Source organism: Grammomys surdaster, unplaced genomic scaffold, assembly GCF_004785775.1.
Source record: "Grammomys surdaster isolate TR1022 unplaced genomic scaffold, NIH_TR_1.0 217, whole genome shotgun sequence".
Lineage (NCBI taxonomy): Eukaryota > Metazoa > Chordata > Mammalia > Rodentia > Muridae > Grammomys > Grammomys surdaster.
The window spans coordinates 3,971,370-3,996,680 of record NW_021604662.1 but is presented as its reverse complement, the minus strand read 5'-3'; positions in this window follow the sequence as shown (position 1 = coordinate 3,996,680).

The window sequence follows — 25,311 nt, the reverse complement described above, 5'->3', positions numbered from 1 at the left end:
CTGCTCTGAGTGCAGTGGCTCCTGGATGACTCAGGATTCAGTTTCTCCACAGGACAGGAGCAGACCGACTCTGTGTCTGCTCCAGCCCAGAGGACCAGGCAGGGGCAGAAGGCTCATTAACACTTTCTTAATGCAGGGGATTTGGCTTGGTTTTGTACTTCTCTGATAGCATCTGAATACATTACAGATGTTGTGGTGGAAGAATGTTGCTGATACAGTTGTCTGAATATTTTATTAACTAAAATCTTAAACACAATTCAAGTATAAAAGAATCAAGGAAGACAGTTGTAACTGCCCGAGCCGCCCCACGTTTGGGGGTCACCCTATATCTGCTCGAGCTGCTGCTTCAATCTGTGGGTCAGGGTCTAGCAAGAGAGAGAGTGGGAACAGAGAGATGCGAAGAATGGAGACGAGACAGAGTCTGGTCTATTCTCTCCTCAATTCTCTCCTCAAGTCTCCCCTCAAGTCTCCCTTCAAGTCTCGCCTTTATTGAAAGGAAATCATAGATATATATAAGCACAAGTGGGGGAACGCAGCTGAAGACGCTTTACCACGTGCAGCCTGCAGCTGGGGGCAATGAACAACAAAACAAGATATGTAAGAAAAGCAAGATAATTATCAGAGTGTGCTCAGCTGTTGTAGGCTGTTGAAAACAAGTCTTTTGTCAGGGTATATGGCTCAAGATGGCTGCAAAGATGATAGCCGCTTTCTGCTCAGAGTCAGCTCCCAACAGACAGTTTTAAAACCTTCAGAGACACTATTTCCAATTGTGTTAAATGTTAATAATCAATGGGTTTTCACTAAGACCCAAACATATTTTTTGTTCAAAACTTTTTGTAAAAGTATATTCTAGTTTCATGAGGTCCCATTTATCAATTCTTGATCTTAGGGCATGAGCCATTGGAGTTCTGTTCAGGAAATTTCCCCCATGCCAAAGAGTTTGAGGCTCTTTTCCACTTTCTCTTCTATTAGATTCAATGTGTCTGGTTTTATGTTGAGGTCCTTGAGGGAAAGTGGACTGGGAGGAGAGAGGAGAGAGGAAACTGATCTGGTATTAAGTGAGGGAAAAAGACTGAAGGAAGCCCTGAGGGCCAGCAGAAAGAATGGAAAAAGCCAACCTCATAGGTAGGAGGTTGGGGGGGGACCCTCCAAAGTGCACCAGAGACCTAGAAGGTGAGAAACCCTCAGGACTCAAAAGGAGAGACCTTAGAAGAAATGATTGACATTAGAGAGAGGCAACTGATAGAGCCCACCTTCATCAGGAAGATAGGACATCAATTGAGGGAGGGGGCCATCTCATAGTCAAAACTCTGACTCATAATTGTTTCTGTCTGAAAGAACTGCAGGGATGGAAATGGAGAAGAAACCGAGGAAAAGAAGGTTCAGTGACAGACCCAAAGTGGGATCCAGCTCAAGGGGAGGTGACAAGGCCTGATACTATTACTGAGACCATGGAGTACTCACAAAAAGGGACCTATCATGACTGCCCCCCAAAAGACCCCACAAGCAGCTGAAAGAGTCAGATGCAGATATTTGCACCCAATCAATAGACAGAAGCTGCTGACCCCTGTGGTTGAATTAAGGAAAGGCTGAAAGAAGCTGAGGAAGAGGGTGACCCTATAGGAGGACCAGCAGTCTCAATTAATCTGGACCCCCAAGATCTCTCAGATTTTTTTCTACCTCTATCCATTTCATAATTTCACATTTAGAAAATCATGGGCAAGAAATGTATCCTTGTAAGTTTAGTACCTGTAGTAAAGTTAGCATCATTCTACCCTAAATGCATATTCTTCTCTTCTCTTCCTCTCCCTCTCCCCCTCCATCCCCCCCCCTTCTGAGAGTATATTCCAGTACAACATTACACAAAACTGTCTGAACTTCTGGCTCTTACACTCCCCTCTCCCACTCCTGACACAAACTTTTGTCCTTTAGCCTTAGGTACCAGAGTGCTTTGTAAATGTTTGTATTTGAAGAGGACTCTACATCTCGGTTGCAAAGAGAAGTTTCCTCAGTTCAGGTGAGGACTACTACACTTACCTAGTTAGACTCTGGAGAAATAGGTGGAAAGTCTCGATGTAGCACTCATCCTTTCTTAATCCTATCTGGATGCATAAAGGAAAGAGTGTTTTAGTGATTTATCAAGAAGATATCTGTAGAGGTATTTTTCATTCATTTTCCTTTATAGGCCTGAGAAACAATACCCCTATACAATCTTGTTAGATGTAGAAGAATATAATAAGGTGTCATTCATTCATTGAGGTAACAGATATGATTTAAAAAAAATAAACTACTCTTCACTTCTACCATTTCTGTACTAGGTTCTTACTTCTGCCTGATTCATGTAAATATACTCACTAGAAGAGATAGATAGATAGATAGATAGATAGATAGATAGATGATAGATAGATAGATAGATAGATGATAGATAGATACATAGATAGATACATAGATAGATACATAGATATAAATATATAGCATTCATCTCTAACTCTAAGGTTCAGAGATTAGAGAAACAATTATTGTGAAGGTTAGTTGTCCTCCAAGAACAAATTGAGTCACCTTCTCAATTGGTGCAATTCTGTTCATCATCAGATTCAACACAAATCAACGAAGAATTAACTATAAACATTGTACTTAGGTTTTCCACCAGAAAGACAAAAAACAACATTTATTAAAATGTCAGAGGCCATTCTGAGGAAAATATACCTAGTTGCCCTTCCCGATTTCAGTATTACCACCCAATAGATGGACAAACATAATCTCCACTGATTCATAAGGGGTTTTTCTTCAAAATAAGTCAATACAGTATCATTTTCAAAGGAAAAGAGCCTGTTAAAATGCTAGCTACTTCATTCTGTAGATGCTTTAGATGAGAGATCAGTAGAAGGCAAACTCTAATTTCTGGATCTGATTGAAGAATTACCGTGATTCCTATAAAAATATGTTCCACTTCCTAATGATTAAAAATAAACATGATATTTGCAAATCATCACTGTGCTTTCTTGTTAAGATCTTTTTTTTCTCTAATAATTCTTGACAAGAAAGGCATCAATGAAAATGCACAGACATACATATTAACAAGCAATCTTATTTAAGAGCTGACTTCTGGGTAAAGCTGAAGACATTTCTGGATAAATCTGAAGAAATATTTAAAATCTAAAAAGAACCAACTTAAAAACTCCAATTTCAGCTTACCATGGGTTTCTTCCTTCTCTTCTAGACAAATTAAAATGTGTCAGTACCAGCTACAATAGCTCGTCACATTTATTTTTACCAAGAACCTGTCCCATATATTTATAGCTTTGAAATGTTTTCAAGACTTCATATACTGGTCCTGATGAAGATCTTTGAGGAACAATAATATATTATTTAGAGCCAAAAACAATTTTACCTTCTGAAACTCCAGTCTTTGTGTTATCCTACAGAAATCTGGCTCTTTCCCACATATGTTTGTGGTCAATAAAAACTGAATTATTCAATGACTTGGGCTTAGGAATGGGCTCTCTCATTTCAGGAAAGAAAGAATGCCAGGACCACAAGTTGTCCCATTTGATAGGCTGCACATAACATCTTTCATGGGAGTTGGATGATGTTGTAGAGCATAGATGCCAGATGTTTTGTTGTTTCATTTGTGATTTTGCCATGTCTTTAAAACCATTTTTCTTTCCCATTTAACATCAGTATAAAAAGCCATTCCCTTGAGTCTTTCAAGAGAAGGAAGAAGTAGGTGATCACTAAGCTACACCTATGATTCTCCCTCCTCTGATCAGAGGGATGCTTTCCAAGAGCCTTATATGTTCAACATTCAGTTGACTTCCACTAACATTGTACCCCTGCTTGTAATGAAGACAAATAGTACTGAAGTCTCTGAGAGTAGCCTCAGTGTTTCCTTCTGGTAATAGCCAAATATATGCTGTTCAAACTTTTGAAAATAAAAAAATAATAATATTGAAGCATTTTTTTACTCTTTATAACCCAGATGGTAATTAGTGAATATTACATAATACGTAACACTTAGGGAATCTGAAAAGTGATCGAAAGTGAAAATGCCTAAATTCCTCCTATATTTGATCTCATACAAACTTACTATGTAATTAATTGTGAGATTTTCCTTATCAAATATAGTGAACACCCCTCATCTCTACCTGTATCCCAACAAGACCTTCCTGTTTCATTAATCTGCCAACAGCTACACTTTTGCTTTAGGTTTATCCTAGCCTTGGGCACTTTGGCAGCTCAAATTTAACTTCCTTATATATCCAGGAGTTCAAAACTACCAAAATTAGTGTCTTCACATACTTTGACCAATGTCTGAGATAATTTGGTACATAAAAATTCAACATCCTTGATTATCAGGGTACAATAGCTTACTCTGGTTATGTAGCTTGTGGAGTTAAGTTCCAGTACTAATAACACAGCCTTTATTTGATGAATTCCCTACATTGTTTTACCTCTCATTCCTATACTTGTGTCTCCTTAGGTAGCACCCTATCCTGACCTTGAATCTATATTTATGGTTCTACTTTGAAGGTACATTCTTTAATGTTTTAAGACAAACCAATGAACATTTCACAAACATAGACTCTGTCTTTTTCTATAAACCCCTTGCTCACATTTTTAATTCTACCTACTCACAGATTTAGCCAGTCAGCTTCTGAAGTTTTAGAGACACTCAGAAAGAGAGGGGGCAGGGGGAGGGGGAGGGAGGGAGGGAGGGGGGGAAGAAAGAGAGAGAGAGAGAGAGAGAGAGAGAGAGAGAGAGAGAGAGAGAGAGAGAGATCTTAAGATTTTTATGCTACACACTCCTTTGGAATCCTGTGAACATGTATCAGAAAGTTTCTAAATTCACAAAATAATGTATGGGGATCTCGAAGGAATAAGAATATACAGCTGTATACTTGCATAAAGACTCTAGAAGGTGTTATTCTTACTTCCTCCAGAAGGCTTTATGTAAATCATGATTTTACTCAACTGCAAATGTTCAGGGTTCTTCAGGCTTATCAGTGCCAAAATAAGAGTAAAGATTCTGTGTCATATAGCATGAATCATTATGGGATCCATAGGTGATCTCTTTTTAGATATTCTTTCATTTCACTCATTTTATACCTAGAGATGCCCTCCTCAAATTTGTGCCTACAATGAGGAAAGGCTCAGTGGTATTTATTGGAAAGACATGAGACTAACGCTTTTCTTGTTTACTGTGATCTCAATCTTTTTCAATATTTTCACCAATCTGCCTCATCACACTTCTAACTCCACCGGCTAAGGCCTTCTTCGTATGAACATAGTATCTTTAATAATGTCTATTGCATGTTTTCATATACTAGTATATATTCATTGTGTATAGTGTTAAGCTTTATAAAGACAACATCTCTCAAGTTATCATTTACTTTGACCACATTCTTTTTCTTTCCTATTTCACCCTGTGCCTCCCTTTGGTGTCTTCCTTTTCCTAATATTCCTTTTATTTTCAAACCATATGTGAATAAATATATACACATTTAGGACTATATACCTATATATTCATATAATTGTATAGATTTATAGGTTCTACAAATAAGGAAATTGTGGTCTTTGTCTCTCTAGGATGACTTATTTTTGTTAATATTATATCTCCAGGTTCATCCATCTTACAGAAATAATGTGACTCCCTGACTTTTTATAGTTTAATAAAACTTACTTGTTCATATATACCACATTTTCTTTATCCATTTCTCTGTTGATATATACTTAAACTGACTCCATAACTTAGCTGTTTTGAATAGTTTTTGCAATATGCATGGATATACAAGTAATTCTGCCACATGTTTACAAAGAATTCTTAAAGTTTGGTAGTATATACCCTGAAGTGTTATCGCTCAGTCATAGTAGTTTTACTTTTCATTTTTTAAAGGATCTCCTTACTGGTAACTCAGAAAACAATATCAAGAAATGACAAAAACCCCAACCAACCAACCAATCAATAGGTGGGTCGACTAAATGAATGGCTGGTTCTCAAATGATCAAGTATAAATGGCCAATAAACATATGAAAAACTGTTCAACATGATTAATCATCAGAATGCAAGTTAAAAAATACATTGAGATTCAGGCATTTACAAGAGACTTCAATAAAGACTACATGATATTAATGTATTATTTTTATTTGACCATTAGGAGAAAACAATCATGATCAGGAACCCATATTCAAGTATTGATGATAAGCAATTAATAAGAAAACCCACGCTGGGGATAGTGTCGACATATATCTCCACAATATTTGTCTTCCATCAACCCTTAACCTTGCTAATTAGTATAATTAACAGAAGTGAATTTATATTGGTGTCATTGTAGCTTGATAATCAGGATAAAAATGTTAGAAGTGGCTGCTAGTATGTGAAGTGAGTAGTTTTCAATTTTTTTTTTTTTTTTTTGGCTAAGGTACTTTAAATAACCAATTTTCAGATAAATGAATTAGGAAACCATAACAAGCTTTTTATATCTTCCATTATGTTTTGCACATTCTTGTACACTGTTAATCCAGAACACAGCTGTTCTAAATATTCTTGATCATATTTCTATAGTGGGTGGTTTGTCAAAGTCTACCACTAGAATAATAACATTATGTTGGCTTCAAGTAAACATTTTATGCAAGTACCAGCAAAGACATATTTCTGTTCTTGGGAATCACATATGGCTCTTCTTGTCTGCTTGCTAATAAACGTCTGTATGTTTAGCAAGATTTGACTTAATTCTTATTACAAAGTTGTAGAGAATGTACCAACTTTGCCTATCTCTCTATATTTATGTTCACTATGAGCATATGAATTGTGACAATCAGATTGCCTTACACCTCCTCTCCCTACTCCTTAATCACAGAACCTTACTCACAGCATAGTATAGGCTTCCTATCATGTATAAGACCATCATGTTGAATAGCCTACTGTTCTCGTTTTTTGTTGTGATAATTGGATTGTTTGATCCTCTCCATTTGACTTCTCTAAACCCCAAATCTGTTCTAGAGTAAGTAGGTCCTACCCTTCATTTTGCCTTTAAATATAACTTTTGTTCTTGTGATGGCTGGTTCCTAATTATTACTTATATTCATTCATTCATTCATTCATTCATTCATTCATTCAACCATAAATACCTTTTATGTACCATGTGGTATTCTCAACAGAGGGGATGTGCCTTTTCCACATTGCTTTGTGGTATCATACTATGTGCAAAGATAAGAAAAAGGATGAAATGTTTCACCTAATAGTTTCATACAATACTAAGTGCCATGAAATGTAAACTGCTCAGATGTGGCATTGCAACAGAAACCTGCTACTTTGGAAATGATGGTTGAGGAAAAACCTCTGAGGGACAATATGCAAACCAAGCAGAAATCTTATAATGCTCTTCACTGAGCCTTCAGTTGTTTTCCTAGGATTAGTAATCAGTGTGATTTACAATGAAGCTGGCTCCGAGGGCCTTACAAGTTCATTTTAAATCTTTTATAACAACCAGTTCCTCATCAGTGCTATACCTCATCACTTTAATCAAAAGTAGCCTAATCAAAATGAGAAAAAGTCCCTAAGAAACCAAGATCTACTTAGATTTCTTGAGGCAATATAATGTACAATTAGCATTTTGACTTTTTTCATTGAATTGATCAATTGGATCAGTTTGTATAAACTGATTAGTTTAGCATTTTGTAGTCATTACAAATAGACCAAAAATTCAGTCAAAACAAAGCTTAATTTAATTAGTATTGATGAAGCACTGAGAATCATAAAATCTGAGATTCAGAAAGGCCTTTAGAGAACCAAGAATCACATACCCAGAAAGTAAACAAGTTCTAAAAATTAAACTCAAAATGCTCATGCCCACTTTAAATATTTAAAGTCCTTTTGCGTATATTATTACTTAGTTACAAACATTCTATAAGATTGTTTATTATAAACTATGCTTATTTGTAAATATAAATATATGAATTATTAAAGGTAAAAATGAGGGATCACTTACCATTTTTATTTATCTCTTACTTCTTGTATCTAAAAATCTGTACATTGTTTTAGATCTAGAAGTTTATAAATATTACTATTTTCCCTTTGGGGCATTTATATTTATTAGCATACAAATAAACTTGTTTCATTATAATGCTTTTCAAATAAAATTTGTATTTTTTATTTCTATTCCTACCACCAAGAGTTTCCTTCTACCTTCATGTCCTATGTGCTCTATTGGCCTGCCCATTTCACACACAACTATTATTCTCCACTCATAGCCTACTCTTTCTCTCTCTCTGTATGTGTGTATACACATACACACACATACACATATATATGACCTATGTATGTTTTTGCTGCAATAGCAGGGTATATTTTTCACTATAGCTATACCATATTTATATTTGCTTGCCTGTCATATCTAGTAGAGGAACTGTTGCCCCATTATAGGGTGGCTCCATATGTGGTAGCATCTACATATCAGAAAAAGGAGACGTTACATCTTTCTTAATTTCAATCACCTAACTTAATACTTTACAAATTCATTCTTTTTCCTGAAATTTTCATGAATTCATTTTTTTCTTTAAGCCTGAGTAAAATTCCATTGTTCATACATGCTACATTTTAAATTTTCTATTTCTTGTGAATAATATTGCAATAGACAGATCCACAAGTATCTCTGTGGCAAGACTTGAGAGGTTTTTGGGTGCATGCTCAGAAAGCATATAGCTGGATCATATGGTAGTACTATGTTTATATTTTTTATTGCCATAATGGCTGTATTTAAACTCCTACCATTAGTAACTAGAGGTTCTTATTTCCCACATCCTCAACAGCATTTGTTGTCATTTGTTTTTCTGATCATAGCCATTCTGATCAGGGTAAGAGAGAAGCTCAAAACACATTTAACTTGCATCTCCATAACAACTAAGGAGGTTGAAGATCAAGAAAATCATTGGCCATTTGTGTTACTTCGTTTTGAGAATAGTCTGTTAATTAAAAAACATATTGCTTTGCAGGGCTTTGAGGGAGGGTTGGTGTTTACATTTACTGTTCTTTATATATTCTAGACATCAAACCCCTGATGGAGGTACAGCTGGCAAAGATTTTCTCACATTCTGTCTGTTTACTCTGCTGATGGTTTCCCTTGCTGTGCAGAAACATTTAAATTGCATGTAACCCCATTTGTTGATTCTGGAGATTATTTCTTGTGTACTTCAAATCCTGTTCAGAATGTCCTTGCCTATACATATAGTTTGAACTGTTCTCAATGTTCTAGTAGTTGCAGGACTTCACATTTTTGATAGAAGTCTTTGATTAATATTGGTTTTATTTTGTGCAGGATGAAAGATGTGGATCTAAGTTTATTATCCAGAAATTCTGACAGTACCATTTGTTGAGTAGTCTGAGTTGTTTCAAGTGTATGTTCTTGATGCTTTATCAAGAAATAGGTGACCACAATTACGTGGGTATGTTTCTGGTTCCTCTCTTTTATTTTCACTCCATTGATCCTGCCAATCCAGGAGCCTAGAAGGTCTGTTTATAATATGGCACATTTTTAAAATTCTTTTTTCATGTCATAACATTTTCAATTTAGAGGTCATTCATGTCCTTGATGGTAATATAACCATCTTTTCCTAGTTTCCCCAAGGTTTTTATCATGAAGACATGTTGAACGTGTCAAATGCCTTTCCTGTATCTATGGGGATGATTTATGTTTTTAAGAATATCTATATGGTGGGCTACATTTTTTATTTGAATGTGTTGAAACAAAGTTACATTTCTAAGAATATGACTAATTCATCTTGCTTATGATTTTTCCCCTCATTTTCATTAGTTATTTGAAGACTTTATACAATATACTTTATTCTTATTCATTCCCTTACCACTTTCTCAGATCCATTGCTCTTCTCAACCCATCCACTGCGTCCACTGTTTAATTTTAAAAACACTATCAAGCTTTAGTTGTGCTACCCATATACTCTTGTATATGTGGCCTTCTCTGGGACAGTGGGCAAGAAACCAGGGACCACATCCTTAAAAAAACTGACACTCCCTCTCCCAGTATCTGTGAATTTCCAATAGATCCTTCAATATGCCAGAATTTTGTCTGTCTCAAACTTGTGCAGGTTTTGTGCATGATGTCTCAGCTGCTGTAAATTCCTATGCAAAATTTTCCTTTTATGTCCAGAAAACACTGTTTGGAGCCATCTATCATCTCTGGCTCTTGGAATCCTTCTACTGCCTCTTGTACAATGATTGTTGTGGTTTTGGATGTTTTGGGAGGAGAGGGTGTGATATAGATGTCTTGTTTAAGGATCAGAATTCCATAGTCTCTTATGAAACTTAACTAGTTGTGGATCTTTGTGTTAATCACCATTGACTGCAACAAGTAATCTTCTCTGATAATGGTGGGAGAGATGCTAATCTATGAGTATAACAATTGGTCACTTAAGAACTTAATACTATGCCTACTTAGCAAAAATAATAGTGGTAGGTTCTCCCCTAGGGACTATGATCAGTCTATAGCCACAGGTTTTTGACCTTTATAACATTGCCAGATATGCAGTTTATTTTATGAAGCAGAACTTAAATTCAATTAGAGATTCATTAGTTATGCTCATCATACTTTTACCTCTATTTTAACAGTAGGCATATCTTACCAGGTTGGAAATTATTGTACTCCCAGGGTTCAGATCTGAGTAAGACTAATGATTACTTTTTTCAGGCAGTGTGTGTAGCATCAGTTTGATTTTCCCAATTCTATGACTCTGGCATGTAGTGCCTTCAACATTAGGATCTTACTATCAAGTTCTAGAGAGTAACCAAGAGTACTAGCAATGGCCTCTAATGTTTGAGAATTTTATGGGACCTTAAGGATAAACAAGTCCAAAAGAGACATTCCCAGCACTGGGCTTTTGATTTGCTTACCTGTCATGTCTAGTAGAGGAACTGTTACCCCAATATAAGGTAGCCCCATTTAATCTCTTTATATATGTGCATATGCATATGTATGTATTTTAGGAAGCTTTTACGGTAGAAAGTTCCCATATATCTTATTACAAGAGTCTTTACTATTAGTTATTCTTCCTAGTAGTATTCCTTTCCCCATATTTCCCTTCCACACCCAGCCTACTTAACTCTTCTTCATTTTTAGCTTTTAACTCTTTATATTACTGAATTCAATAATTTTTAATTGGATACTTTATGTACTTAACATTTCAAATGTTATCCCCTTTCCCAGTTCCTTCTCCAGAACCCCCCCTATCCCATCCCCCCACCCCTGCTTCTGTTAGAGGGCTCCCCTTCCCAGCTACCCACTCCCAGCTCACTGCCCTGGCATTTCCCTACACTGGGAATCAATCCTTCATAGGACTAAGGGGGCCTCTCCTATTGATACCTGACAAGGCCACTGTCTACTACACATACAGCCAGAGCCATGGGTCCCTCCACATGTACTCTTTGGTTGGTGGTTTAGTCCCTGACCAAATGGAATACACATATGTGAAGATTCAAAGTTTATATCTACAAATGAGAGAAAGCATATGATATTTGTCTTTGTGAGTCTTGGTTATCTCACTCAGAATGTCTTCAGCTTCATCTATTTACCAGTGAAACTTGTGTTTCTTTTGACAGCTAAATATTATTAAATTATGGAAATGTGCCATATTTATAATGTCTATTCATGAGCTGATGGCCTTCTAGGCTATATCCTGTCCCTGGTTATTGTGAATAGAACATAAATTATCAACTAGCAGGTGTCTCTATAGTAAGATAAAGAGTCCTTTGGGTATATTTCCAAGAGTGTAGAGCTAGATCATATGGTAAATCTATTTTTAAGTTTTTGGGGACTTCTACACTGATTTCCACAGCGGCTGAACCAGTTTGCACTCCCTCCAGCAATTCATAATTTCCTATTTTCAGTACACTCTCAAGAGCATTTGTTCCTGTTTGATTCTGCTTGCTTTTTAAATGATGAAGGAGCGATTATCAGAGACTCATCTGTGTCAATTTCAGCAGTGGAGAAGACTGAAGGTAATTTGTAAGTCAAGGTGGGGGCTTGTGTTACAGATTCTGAACGCTGTAATGGACAAGTAGGTGTAGAACTCTGAATGTATTTCTTCTTCTTTTTTTTTAAAGATTTATTTATCTATTTGAGTACATGGTTGTTGTTTTCAGACACACCAGAAGAGGGCATCAGATCCCATTCCAAATGGTTGTGAGCCATCATGTGGTTGCTGGGAATTAAACTCAGGACCTCTGAAAGAGCAATCAGTGCTCTTAACTACTGAGCCATCTCTTGAGCGCCCTAATGTATTTCTTCTAAACTCAGCATTATATACCTTTCTCCACACTCCTGTGCAACATCTATGTTTTATTTAGTCTCTAATTAAATATTACATTGAATCATTATATTCTAATTTTGTTAGCCTCTCTCGTGTTTTAGTTATTAAGACTATTTTAAATTTCCATTGCTAATTGCAAACTATTTTAGCTCAAAAAACTTTTCTAGAGTTGGATTATTTCTTTAGGATAAAGTCCAAAAGGGAAATTATTACTCTAGAAATTTTGAATAGCTTTATAGTTATTAAAATGAAAGTTATTGGTTTTTTGTAAAGTTTCTTCTACTACTCAAGTCACAGTAGTAAAAGACAGCATAAGGTTTAACACAAACATATTCAAATTCACTACCACTATTTGTAAGGCTTTACTAATTAAGTAGGTCAAAATGTTACAACTTTCTTTGGATTATGACTTTACTGTCACATTTTTTTCTGTCTTATGAATTTTCTAACACAACTTTTTATTACTTATTTGTTGATCTGAGAATTAGTTCATATGTTTGGACCCTTTGTGGAATAGAAATCATCAGTCTGAGACATTTCTGCAGCAAATATTTTCCTAGAAGCTTTGTAATTCCTTTTGTACAGATTATGAAAACCTTATTTCCTTTGTGACTATTTACACATCTCTTGTACTTAGTAATTCAGCATCCTCTGCAATAATTTTGATGAAAGATCAATACAATTCATTTTAAATTTATATATGTAGCAATGTGTTCTATTTTACTAAAAGCTTATTGATTCACTTATTTAATGTCTTGTGTGGAGGTTTTTTGAGTCAGTGTCTTACTGTCAACATATTTGCACTGTTTCTTGTAGAATGTTCCATTGTATCTGCAATAATCTCTACATATTAACTGCTACAATTAGAACATTTATATTTAATTTAATCATTGATATTGTTAGTTTGAAGTCTATAATCTTCCCATTTCTTTGTTACATCTATTATTTTTCTTCCCTTCTTTGAATTGGTAATTTGTCAAATCAGAGCATCAGAGCATCTATTTTTTTCTTTTGTGTCTGACCTATTCCTCTCAGCATACTGTTTTCAAGGTTCATTTATATTTTAGCATATATTGGATTTTATCATTTTTCCTTCTCTCACATATTACAACCTGACAGCAGTTCTCTCTTCCTCCTCCCCTTCCAGTCCCTTTCCCCCACCTTCATTCTCTTCCATATCCATCCCTCCTCCCTTTTTCTCAGCTAAGAGCAGGCCTCCCAGGGATATCAACCAAACATGGCATATCAAGCTGCAATAAAACTAGGCACATTCCCTCATATTAAGGTGGACAAGGCAACTCAGTGTTCCAAAAGCAGACAAATGATTCAGAGACAGTACATGTTCCCACTGTTAAGAGTTCCACAAGAATGCCAAGCTTTACAATCATAACATATAAACAGAAGATCAAGATTAGAACCATGCAGACTCCCTGATTGTAAGTTTAGTCTCTGTAAGCTATCATGATCCCTGGTTGGTTGATTCTGTGGATAATTTTTCTTGTTCTCTGTTTGACACTACCCTTCCTCCTACTCTTTGGCAGGATTCCCTGAGCTCCACATAACATTTGACCATGGGTTTCTACATCGGCTCCCATCAACTGCTGGATGAAACCTCTCTGAAGATGATTATGCTACGCTGTAGTCTACTAGTATAGCAGATTATCATTTCATTATCTTTTCTGGTTGTTTTTGTTTCTATCCTACGTCTCTAGGCTTTGTTCCTAGCCCTCCAGGCAGTGTCAGGCATGAGCCTTGTTTCATGGCATGGGTCTCAAGATGGACCAGGCATTGGTTGTCCACTCCCACAAGTTCTTCATTACCTTTACCCTAGAACATCTTACAGACAGGACAAATTGTAGGTCAAAGGTTTGTGGCTGGGTTGGTATCCCAACCCTTCCACTGAAAGCCTTTTCTGGTTATAGACAATGATCTATTCAGGCTCCATATCTCCTATATTACTAGGAGTCTTCGATAGGGTCACCAACATAGATTACTGGGAGTTTTCATTGCACTACTAAATAATATTCTATTATTTGTAATATAAAACATATTTATGCATTCATCTCACAGTGGACATTCAGGTTGTTTCTAATTTTGGTTCTTGTGAATTATGCTATTATGAACATTGGTGAGCTAACAGCTGTAAAAGTGTGTGCTTTTGACACTTGCCAGTATACAATTTATGTACTTGCTGAAATATGTAGATCTTCTGTGACAGTTATGTACATTGGAAAAAGATTTTTAAAAATTGATTTTTTTATATGTGTTCTATTTCTACTTTTAATCTGTTGTGGAGCTTGGCATTCTTTTGTGGAGATCCATATTTCCAAAGTGTATTTATAAAGGTTAACCATTTGTTCTTACTGTTGACCTTTAAAATAAAATCATCAATTTCCAGAAAAGTCATTTAGGGTTAAGAATTTAATTTCCAGCCATATAAAACATAAGTCAGAGAGGAAAAATAGAAAATATTCAGTCTTTCTACCTTATAATAAATATTTCCATTTCAGTACAGCAAAAATATAATTTATGTACTCTGCTTCTATATATTTATTTCTTTGATTACATTTAGTTATTTATTATGTGTTAATATATGTTCCATCATAAATATGTAGATGTCAGAGTGTTGTGTTTTATAAAAAGAAAGAACCAGAAAATGTTTATAAAGACACAGTACAGTAAGGTAGAAGGAGGTGCCTCTGTGGGCCCATACCGAGGAGGCATCACTTTCCCCTGAGGTACCATATAGAATAGAGTTTATTTAGGGCATGAGAAGGGAAATTGAGGGAGTAGAGGCAGAGAAAAGCAGAGAGAGAGGGGGGAGCAGGTTGGGAGGGAGGGAGGGAGGGAGGGAGGGAGGGAGGGAGGGAACAAGAGAGAGAGAGAGACTGAGACAGAGAAAGAGACAGAGACAAAGACAGAGACAGAGACAGAGACAGAGAGGCTGGCCAGGAACATGTGGAGAGAGAGGGGGAGGGGAGAGAAGGGATGAGGGAGGGTAAAAGAGTAAGAGAGTAAGAGAGTAAGAGAGTAAGTGAGTGAGGAGGAGCAAAGAGCCCTTTTTTATGGTGAGTCAGGCATACCTGACTGTTGCCAGGTAACTCTGAGGCAGAGCCTAGAAGGAATGCGAACACAGAGTACAAATTATAGCTTATTCTCTCCTTCTACCATGTGGGGATCAGACCTTGATCTCAGGTCATCAAGCTCAGCAATGAAGAACCCACCTAGGGTTCTCTGGTCTTATTTATTTTTAATACAATTTTTTAACATTGATTCATTTTTCTTTTGTTGTCTTATTCCTTCCTTCCTGCTTTTAAAGGTATTTTATTTCTATTATGAAAGCATAAAATACTTCTCACTTCTGGTGTCTGTCATTTGCTATTGCAATAAACAAACTTTCATTAAGAGTAGCCATTGTTTTTAAAGGAATGTCTCAGATTTCTATGTATAGAACCATGTCACTTCATAACAATAATGCTGAGTATTATTTTCTTTTACTCATTTCTTTTATATTTATCACTTCATTAATAAAATGATACACCTATGATCTTGCAATGAAATTAATAATAATATAGTAAAACAAGATGGTGTAACCTATGTGATATAAAACAACAGATGAAGAATACTGGGAACTAAAAATATATGCAGGGATGGAATGGGGCTAGGGATAAAAGAAAAAAGAGGCTGGAGTAAGTTAGACAAAACTAAGGAGGTATGAAAAAGTCTTATGAAACTCCACTAGTCTGTAAGAAAATCTTAAAATGAAGAAATGTGTTTGGGATGTTAGAGAGATGGACCACTGGTTAAGTGCACTTGATGCTCTACAAGAGGAAGACCTGGGTTTTACACCCAACACCTACATGGCAGCAAACAACAATCTGAAACTCCAAAGGACATTTTTAAATTTTGATACTAGGTGACTAGTTAGATAGTCCATGGTTCTTGTGAAAAACATTGCCGGCTCAAGTGACATGAATTCATAGAACATACATAAATATACAGTACACACACATATGTGTGTGTAATTTTAGGTAAATATACAATAATATGATTCCTTCAAGTATGAATAGGTGTAGTACAGATTAGTAAATAATACATTTTTCAGAATGTGTGGGTTACTGAATACTCTCATTGCTAGGCACATGTTATTTTCCTGTTTGTCATTTTAGTCAGAATAGCCCCAGAGGCACCCACAACAATGTAGTTTATTGTCATTGCCTTTAGTTGCCTACCACAATTAGATGCTAATATCCTATTGATAAAGATAACACACACGCACACACACATACAAACACACACTATGCTTGCAGGACAAGAAGGAATGCTGAACTGACCAGGGAATTCTTATTACTAACTAGTTTTCATGGTTTTCAAAGATTCTATGCAGGCTGCTGGAGCAGAAAAGACATCTATAGTCTTATTATGGCCTTGCATGCCATAACATCAATCAGCATGCTGCTCCCACTGGCACAATTGTGGCAAGATTTGTTTATGAGGGTAACCAAATGCTCTCTTGACTGGATTTAAAGCCTACTTCACAAGGAGAAACTCTTGCTTGTGCCTCAAACATTGTCAAATCCTGTGGCTACGTCATGTAGACCTCAGAAGAAATCCTACTGATGTTGAGTTTCTAAGTGACCGTATTTTCAAACTGTTCCCAAGCTTAGTCGGAGAAGCTTACTATCCAGTGATAAAATAAAGAGATTCTGAGGGTTCAGCCATAGATGGGACATCTATATCAACAGCCAGACCCTTTGGGAACCATAACAGAAGAAATGATGGAAAGAATATAAAAATTGGAGGATAGGAAGGAATATCATAAAATGTGTTCTAAACATGGCATAGCTGTTGTACACATGACTCACAGAAACCATGGTTACTTACACAAGATCTGTACCAAAATATAGTTTAAAATTCTAACATGGCTTTATCTCTAGCTGAAAAACTATTGGCATCTAATGGCTGCTAAAGGGTGGAGAATCAATTTTCTTTGCAAGTATAGACACTGGAAGGTTCCTGATGCCCACACCCATGCACATGTGGGAAACATTATTTGGACTTGGTGAGCTATGAACTAATTCAATAAAATGAATGAATGAATGAATGAATGAATGAATGAATGAATGAGGTGGATATAAAGTTGGGAGTACTGCATGATGGGAGATCCTGGAGACAGCTGGAGAAGGACACTGAGAGATGGATATGTTCAAGATAATTTGTATATACACACAAGGTTTTTAGAAGAGTAACTGAATTTTTTTTTAAAAAAGTTCAAAATGCTAGTATATAAAATCAGTGAAAGTAGGTATTTTCTATTATTCCTGAAACTTTGCTTTTTTACTAAATTGTTTTATTTATTTACATTTCAAATATTGCCCCCTTCCTGGTTCCCCCTGGAGCATCAAGTATCTACAGGATTAAGCACATCTTCTCCCATTGAGGCCAGACAAGGCAGTCCTCTACTGCATATGTGCCAGTGGCCATGGACCAGCCCATGTATGCTCTTTGGTTAGTGGCTTAGTCTCTGGGAACTCCGAGGGCTCTTGGTTAGTTGATACTGTTGTTCTTCCACTGAGTGACAATCTCCTTCAGCTTCTTTGGTCCTTCTCCTCTCTTTCATATGGATCCCCAACATCAATCCAATGGTTGGCTTAAAGTATCTGCATCTTTCTCAGTCAACTGCTGGTAGAGTTTCACAGAGGACAGCCATGCTAGTTTCTTGCCTGCAAGCACAATATGGCATCAGTAATAGTGTCGGGGTTTAGTACCTGATCATTGGATTGATCTCAAGTTGGGTCAGTCACTGGATGGCCTTTCCTTCAGTCTCTGCTCATTTGTATCCCTGTATTCCTTTCAACGGACAATTCTGGGTCAAATTTTTTGAATACAGTTTTGAGTAGCCCCATGCCTCAGATGGGAGCCATGTCTATCTAGTGGATGAGGTCTCTTTAGGTTCAGGCATTTCTGCTAAGGTTATCCCCATTGAGTCCTGGGAGCCTCTCACATCCCAGGTCTCTGGACCTTTCTAGTTTAACCCCTGCTGCATATTTCCATTCATTCTCCTCGCCCTCTGTACTTCTCTCCTGTCTCCCCACATACCTGATCCTGCCCCCTTTCCATCCCTCCCCTCTCCCACTCAGGTCCCTTCCTCCCTCTGCCTCCCATCATTATTTCATTCACCTTTCTAAGTAGGATTGAACTATCCACACTTGGGCCTTTCTTCTTATTAGGGTTCCGATAGTCTGTGAGCCACACCATGGGTATTCTGAACATTTTGGCTAATGTCCACTTATCACTGAGTACATACCATGCATGTTCTTTTGGCTCTGAGTTAACTCACTCGGGATGATATTTTCTAGCTCCATCAATTTGCCTGCAAAATTCATGATATCCTTTGTTTTTAATAGCTGAATAGTATTCCATTATGTAAATGAACCATATTTTCTGTATTCATTCTTCTGTTGAAGGACATCTGGGTGGTTTCCAGCTTCTGGTTATTATAAATAAAACTGCTATGAACATAGTGGACCACATGTCCTAGTGGTATGGTGGAGCATCTTTTGGGTATATTCGCAGGAGAGGTATAGGTGGATGAGTTTTCAAGTAGAACTATTTCCAATTTTCTGAGGAATTGCCAGATTGATTTTCAGAGTGGTTGTATCAGTTTGCAATCCCACCAGCAATGGAGGAGTGTTCCTCTTTCTCCACATCCTCACCAGCATGTGGTGTCACTTGAATTTTTATCTTAGCCATTCTGATCGGTGTCAGATGGAATCTCAGGGTGGTTTTGATTTGAATTTTCCTGATGACTAAGGATGTTGAACATTTTTTTAGGTGCTTCTCAGCCATTAGAGATTCCTTTGTTGAGAATTCTGGTTAGCTCTGTACACCAATTTTTGATTGGGTTATTTAGTTTTTTTGAAGTCTAACTTCTTGAGCTTTTTGTGTATTTTGGATATTAGTCCTCCATCGGATGGAAATTTAGTGAAGAACTTTTTCCAATCTGTAAATTACTGTTTTGTCCTATTGACTATGTCCTTTGCCTTACAGAAGTTTTTCAGTTTCATGAGGTCCCATTTATCAATTGTTTGATCTTAGAGCCTGAGTGTTCAGTTCAGGTGTTCAGTTCAGGAATTTTTTCTCTGTGCTATTATGTTTGAGGCTATTTCCCACTTTCTCTTCTACAAGATTCAGTGTATCTGGTTTTATGTGGATGTCTTTGATTCATTTGGACTTGAGCTTTGTACAAGGTGATAAATTTGCATCAATTTTCATGAGTTGTTCAGTTTACATGAGTATGTGAGATCTCTATTGTTTGTTTTGTTATTGAAGTCCAGCCTTAGTTAGTGGTGATCTGATAGAATGAGTAGGATTATTTCAATCTTCTTGTATCTGTTGAGACTTGTTTTGGAGAAGCTATCATGAGGTCCTGAGAAGGTATATTCTTCTGATTTATGTAAAATGTTATATATATATATATATATATATATATATATATATATATATATATATATATGTTGAATCCATTTGGTTCATAACTTCTGTTGGTTTCAATTTATTTTTAAAATTCTATTAAACATTCAGCTTTAGCAAATGTGTTTCTGCAACTACTGTATTATCCACATAATTACATTAGTGTATTTCTTTGCAGTTTATCATTCCTGTATTTTTAAGGTAAACCCTGTTTTACTCTACTAGGTTATTCTTGAATAATACTGTTATACTCTGTTAGGGTCTTATTTAAGTTACTAGTGTGTGTGTATGGTTAGGAGGAAAAGAAGCAGGAAGAACTGTGATGATCCACAAAGAGTAATAAGGAACAAAATCTGTAATAAAGGGACAATAGCCTTATTAGACAGTGAAGAAAGATACTTCTTGTAGGATTTTTCTTACTGTAAGTTTTAAGGTCCATATTCCTTAAAACTGTGATAATTGACACAACTATGGCAAATAGACGATCCAGTGTAAAACTTAGGAAATCATGTAAAATTCTAAAGTATAACATTAAACTTTAGGACATTATCACAATCCTATTTAGTAACCACACTGACTTGTCTATACTCTCTGGATAGAGTGGAAAGCACTGTCAATAAATTGCATTTAAATCTTCAGACTCTGTACTCTCTCAACATTGTGGTTCATAAATACAACTTTATTGAGAAGTATTCTCCAATTGGAAAGTGTAGCAGGATGATTTCCTGCTGCTGCTACATTATTTTCAGTAAGTACGGTGATTAGGGAGGAGCTAATGTAGGAGGATCAAGGAGAGGAAGAGGAGAAGGAAGAGGAAGTGTTAGGAGGGAGAGGAGAGAGGTAGCAGCCATGGAAAACCACGCATGGGTCCAGAATAGTCCTGGGTAATGATTTATAACTTAAGGTTAGGTATTGGGTAACAACTCTAATTGTGTGGGCAAATTGTTAATTGAGCATTTCTAAATATTTAAATATTGAATAATATTTAAGCAACAAGAGTCTTCATACCCAGTATCGAGGGCATGTCAGGTATTCTGGGGTTCAATAAAGCTTTGTGGAGACAGTGTGGTAGATTGGCAGAACCATTTCCCACTCTGGCGTCTGGTGTCTCGTGGGTGCCAGGGCCAGTGTTCCTGTCTGGCTGGACCCATGGTCTCACGGGTCTAGTTGTGGTGCATGTGGTCTATGGCCGCTTCCAACTGTGATATGCTTGGCTTTGGCTGCGAACATGGCAGCCTGAGCTAAGCAGAGCTGCCACTGCTTAGATAGTTGGCCCATGCAGTGGCATTTTTTAAATATTATCCACAGCAGGAAAACACTGAACAATCAGATCTTTTAGTGGAATGCCATATGATATACTTTTTTTGTTCTTTTCTACTGCTTTGTTACATTTTCTGGAAAGCAGGTATGTGAGTGTGTGTGTGTGTGTGTGTGTGTGTGTGTGTGTGTGTGTGTGTTATCTTCATAGCACTGGGGCTAAGAACACATTATGTATTCTATAAATACCTGAAGAAATTAAGAGAGCAATTGGGACCTAATAAGTAGTTACTAGAAATAACCAAATAAGACTTGTGACAAGGAAGCAAAAGAAACAACTGGAGGACAATTTGTTTTGTCCTCCAAAATGAAAACTGTTAGCATTTTCTTTGCTGTGGTTTGAATTTATCCATGTATATTAAATTTGTCCAGGGCTTGTACCTATTTTTGTATTGCTAATTTAAGAACACCTTTTTGATAATTGAAAAACACTCCCTTTGGCAATCAAAGTTTCAAGGATAATATATCTTTGTTAACATAAACCATGGGAAGTTTGCTTGCATGATTTCATTATCTGATTACAGTTCTGACTAAAGTAATCTTTCAGAATGAGCACATTTTTCTAATACAGTTTAATTTTTTAGAGACATTTGCTCACAGTAAATCTGAGAATAAAATACAGATGTTTCCTATATACATCCTGTCACTAGACATACATAGATTCACCCATATTAATACCCCAGTTCAGTAGTACACTTTTTATAATTGACAGCATTATAATCAGACTCCATAATTTACAGTAGTGCTCATTCTTGTTCATATTCTGTCTTCATTTGTGTAAGTGTATAATGACATATATTCAGCATTATAGCATCATACTGAATAGTTTCACTGCCTTGAAACCTTGTGGTCATTTACTCCTTCTTTTTCCAACCACTGATCATTTTACTGTCTTGTGGGTTTTGCCTTTTAACGACAATCATGTAATTGGAAGGTTTCAATCTACAGCCTCTTGAGACTGATTTCTTTTACTCAATGTCATATATTTATGCCCCTACCCTGCATGTTTTTTCATGTCTTTGATGTAGAATGAGCTTGTACAGAAGACTGATAACTCACAGGCCAAGCCAGAGTTCCAAAAAAGATTTGAAAAATTATTTGTTAGCCCTGCCCTTTCTCTGTTGAACTTACTCTCCTCCTTTCCATCAATACTTCACCTATTTTCTCCATTAGGCAAGAAAATATTTTGGCATTGACATCAGTTCCACACATAGAGAACACTTGGCTAGTACCACTTTGCCAGTTTTTTGTGAACAAATTAAAGTGGATAATTTTGCCTATTCTATTACTCAGTCTCTGACACCATAGGGAATTCTGTCCTATAAAACTATCTTAAAAGAATTCTGGATTAGTCTTGTAGAAATCACCCTTTTTTTTTTATTGGATGATTTATTTACATTTCCTATGTTGTCCCCTTACCCCATCCCCCAACACCCCCTCGGAACCCCCAATCCCCTCGCCCCTCCTCCTTCTTCTCTGTGGATGTAACCTCTATCTACACCCCCCCACTCCCACCTCCCCACCCTCAAAATTCCCACCCCCTGGGGCATCCAGCCTTCATGAGGTCAAGGTTCTCTTCTTCCACCTATGCCCAGCAGGGCCCTCCACTTTTACATATTCAGCTGAAGCCCTGGATCCCCCCCTAAGTGCTCCCAGGCTGGTGGTTTAGACCCTGGGAGCTGTGGTTGGTTGGTATTGTTGCTCTCCTCATGGTGCCACAAACCCTTTCAGCTCCTTCAGTCTTCACTCTAACTCCTCTATTGAGAACCCCATGATCAGTTCAATGGCTAGTTGTGAGCATCTGCCTCTGAATATGTCTGACTCTTGAAGGTCTCTGAGGAGATATCCATATCAGGCTCTTATCAGCATGCACTTCCTGTCTTCCACATCAGCATCTACCTTTGGTGATTGCACATGGGATAGATACTCAGGTGGGGTGGTCTTGAGACGGCCCCTCCTTCAGTTTATGTCCCTCACTTTGTCTCCATATTTGCTCCCTTGAGTATTTTGTTGCTCCTTCTAAGAAGGACCGAATCACCCCCACTTGGTCTGCCTTCTTTATGAGCTTCATGTGGCCTGTGAGTTGCATCTTGGGCATTTCAAGGTTCTGGGCTAATATCCAATAATCAGTGAGTGAATACCATGTGTCTTCTTTTGTGATTGGCTTACCTCACTCAGGATGATAATTTCTAGTTCCATCCATTTACCTAGGAACCTCTCGAATTCATTGTTTTTAATAGCTGAGTAATACTCCATTGTGTAAATATACCACATTTTTTGAATCCATTTCTCAGTTGAAGGACATCTGGGTTCTTTCCAGCTCCTGGCTATTATAAATAAGGCTGCTATGAACATAGTTGAGCATATGTCCTTGTTATATGTTCGAGCATCTTCTGGGTATATGCCTAGGAGTGGTATAGCTGGATCCTCGGGTAATGCTATGTCCAATTTTCTGAGGAACCGCCAGACTGATTTCCAAAGTGGTTGCACCATCTTGCAGTCCCACCAACAATGGAGGAGTGTTCCTCTTTCTCCACACCCTCGCCAGCATCTACTATCACCTGAGTTTTTAATCTTAGCCATTCTGACTGGTGTGAGATGGAATCTCAGGGTTGTTTTGATTTGCATTTCCCTGACGACTAAGGATGCTGAACATTTCTTTAGATGCTTCTCGGCCATTCAAGTTTCTTCCCTTGAAAATTCTTTGTTAAGCTCTATACCCCATTTTTTAATAGGGTAATTTGGTTGTCTGGAGTCTAATTTCTTGAGTTCTTTGTATATATTGGATATTAGCCCTCTATCAGATGAAGGATTGGTAAAGATCTTTTCCCAATTTGTTGGTTGTCGTTTTGTCCTATTGACAGTGTCCTTTGCCTTACAGAAACTTTGCAATTTTATGAAGTCCCATTTGTCAATTCTCGATCTTAGAGCATATGCCATTGGAGTTCTGTTCAGGAACTTTTCCCCTGTGCCCAAGTATTCGAGGCTTTTCCCCACCTTCTCTTCTATTAGTTTCAGTGTATCTGGTTTTCTGTGGAGGTCCTTTATCCACATAGACTTGAGCTTTGTACACGGGGATAAGAATGGATCAATTTTCATTCTTCTACATGTTGTCTTCCAGTTGAACCAGCACCATTTGTTGAAAATGCTGTCCTTTTTCCACTGGACAGTTTTAGCTCCTTTGTCAAAGATCAAGTGACCATAGGAGTGTGGGTTCATTTCTGGGTCTTCAATTCTATTCCATTGATCTTCCTGCCTGTCTCTGTACCAATACCAGGTAGTTTTTATCACTATTGCTCTGTAGTACAGCTTGAGGTCAGGGATGGTAATTCCTCCAGAAGTTCTTTTATTGTTGAGAATAGTTTTCGCTATCCTGGGTTTTTTGTTATTCCATATGAATTTGAGAATTTCCTTTTCTAACTCTGTGAAGAATTGAGTTGGGATTTTAATGGGGATTGCATTGAATCTGTAGATTGCTTTTGGCAAGATGGCCATTTTTATTATATTAATCCTGCCAATCCATGAGCATGGGAGATCTTTCCATCTTCTGAGATCTTCTTCAATTTATTTCTTCAGAGACTTGAAGTTCTTGTCATACAGGTCTTTCACTTGCTTGGTTAGATTCACACCAAGGTATTTTATATTATTTGCAACTATTGTGAAGGGTGTCATTTCCCTAATTTCTTTTTCAGTCTGTTTATCTTTCATGTAGAGGAAGGCTACTGATTTGTTTGAGTTGATTTTATAACCAGCCACTTTGCTGAAGTTGTTTATCAGGTTTAGGAGTTCTCTGGTGGAAGTTTGGGGGTCACTTAAGTATACTATCATATCATCTGCAAATAGCGATATTTTGACTTCTTCCTTTCCTATTTGTATCCCTTTGACTTCTTTTTGCTGTCTAATTGCTCTGGCTAAGACTTCCAGTACTATATTGAATAGGTAGGGGGAGAGTGGGCAACCTTGTCTAGTCCCTGATCTTAGTGGGATTGCTTCAAGTTTCTCTCCATTTAGCTTGATGTTGGCTACTGGTTTGCTGTAAATTGCTTTTACTATGTTTAGGTAGGGGCCTTGAATTCCTGATCTTTCCAAGACTTTTATCATGAAGGGATGTTGAATTTTGTCAAATGCTTTCTCAGCATCTAGTGAGATAATCATATGGTTTTTTTCTTTAAGTTTGTTTATATAGTGGATTACATTGATGGA